At 43.0% G+C, this 2,500-nt stretch overlaps 1 protein-coding gene across 1 annotated transcript in view; it reads right to left on the reverse strand.

Annotated features, from left to right (window-relative positions):
- The window catches only part of LOC137626882 (neuroligin-4, Y-linked-like), a 42,269-nt gene that overhangs the window by 14,609 nt on the left and 25,160 nt on the right, over nucleotides 1–2,500 (reverse strand).

A 2,500-nucleotide genomic window follows, 5' to 3' on the forward strand; every position in this document is an offset into this window, starting at 1 on the left:
GAGACAGCACTCCCGAAACGCGTAGCTTGTTCTCTGTATACTTTTACCTGAATTGTGAATTTTACCTTATTTGTGAATCTTACCTAATTTGTGAATTTTATATTACCACTTTGACTCGCCAAATTATTCCTGTATTTGACTACCCACCATTAGAGATGAATTTTGCTCAGTTACTGGCTGTATGCAGTAGTCCTGAACACAAGAAAATTAGAGCCATCGAGAAATTAGAGTATAAGATCAATGTAACTGAAGCAGCCATTATTTTCAACAAAACTTGCCTGAAAGAGGGTCTACTGCCGAAATAATAATAATAATAATAATAATAATGATACATACATACATACATATACCAAAGGCACTTCCCCCAATTTTGGGGGGTAGCCGACATCAACAAGAAACAAAAACAAAAAAGGGGACCTCTACTCTCTACGTTCCTCCAGCCTAACCAGGGACTCAGCCGAGTTCAGCTGGTACTGCTAGGGTGCCACAGCCCAACCTCCCACATTTCCACCACAGATGAAGCTTCATACTGCCGAGTCCCCTACTGCTGCTACCTCCGCGGTCATCTAAGGCACCGGAGGAAGCAGCAGGGCCTACCGGAACTGCGTCACAATCGCTCGCCATTCATTCCTATTTCTAGCACGCTCTCTTGCCTCTCTCACATCTATCCTCCTATCACCCAGAGCTTTCTTCACACCATCCATCCACCCAAACCTTGGCCTTCCTCTTGTACTTCTCCCATCAACTCTTGCATTCATCACCTTCTTTAGCAGACAGCCATTTTCCATTCTCTCAACATGGCCAAACCACCTCAACACATTCATATCCACTCTAGCCGCTAACTCATTTCTTACACCCGTTCTCTCCCTCACCACTTCGTTCCTAACCCTATCAACTCGAGATACACCAGCCATACTCCTTAGACACTTCATCTCAAACACATTCAATTTCTGTCTCTCCATCACTTTCATTCCCCACGACTCCGATCCATACATCACAGTTGGTACAATCACTTTCTCATATAGAACTCTCTTTACATTCATGCCCAACCCTCTATTTTTTACTACTCCCTTAACTGCCCCCAACACTTTGCAACCTTCATTGACTCTCTGACGTACATCTGCTTCCACTCCACCATTTGCTGCAACAACAGACCCCAAGTACTTAAACTGATCCACCTCCTCAAGTAACTCTCCATTCAACATGACATTCAACCTTGCACCACCTTCACTTCTCGTACATCTCATAACCTTACTCTTACCCACATTAACTCTCAACTTCCTTCTCTCACACACCCTTCCAAATTCTGTCACTATTCGGTCAAGCTTCTCTTCTGTGTCTGCTACCAGTACCGTATCATCCGCAAACAACAACTGATTTACCTCCCATTCATGGTCATTCTCGCCTACCAGTTTTAATCCTCGTCCAAGCACTCGAGCATTCACCTCTCTCACCACTCCATCAACATACAAGTTAAACAACCACGGCGACATCACACATCCCTGTCTTAGCCCCACTCTCACCGGAAACCAATCGCTCACTTCATTTCCTATTCTAACACATGCTTTACTACCTTTGTAGAAACTTTTCACTGCTTGCAACAACCTTCCACCAACTCCATATAACCTCATCACATTCCACATTGCTTCCCTATCAACTCTATCATATGCTTTCTCCAGATCCATAAACGCAACATACACCTCCTTACCTTTTGCTAAATATTTCTCGCATATCTGCCTAACTGTAAAAATCTGATTCATACAACCCCTACCTCTTCTAAAACCACCCTGTACTTCCAAGATTGCATTTTCTGTTTTATCCTTAATCCTATTAATCAGTACTCTACCATACACTTTTCCAACTACACTCAACAAACTAATACCTCTTGAATTACAACACTCATGCACATCTCCCTTACCCTTATATAGTGGTACAATACATGCACAGACCCAATCTACTGGTACCATTGACAACACAAAACACACATTAAACAATCTCACCAACCATTCAATTACAGTCACACCCCCTTCCTTCAACATCTCAGCTTTCACACCATCCATACCAGATGCTTTTCCTACTCTCGTTTCATCTAGTGCTCTCCTCACTCCCTCTATTGTAATCTCTCTCTCATTCTCATCTCCCATCACTGGCACCTCAACACCTGGAACAGCAATTATATCTGCCTCCCTATCATCCTCAACATTCAGCAAACTTTCAAAATATTCCGCCCACCTTTTCCTTGCCTCCTCTCCTTTTAACAACCTTCCATTTCCATCTTTCACTGTCTCTTCAATTCTTGTGCCGGCCTTTCTTACTCTCTTCACTTCTTTCCAAAACTTCTTATTCTCTTCATATGACTGACCCAGTCCCTGACCCCACCTAAGATCAGCTGCCCTCTTTGCCTCACGTACCTTGCGCTTTACTTCCACCTTTTTCTCTCTATATTTTTCATACTTCTCTATACTATTACTCTGCAGCCATTCTTCAAAAGCCCTCTTTT

The sequence above is a fragment of the Palaemon carinicauda genome, chromosome 34 (genome assembly GCF_036898095.1).
Source record: "Palaemon carinicauda isolate YSFRI2023 chromosome 34, ASM3689809v2, whole genome shotgun sequence".
NCBI classification, from domain to species: Eukaryota; Metazoa; Arthropoda; class Malacostraca; order Decapoda; family Palaemonidae; genus Palaemon; species Palaemon carinicauda.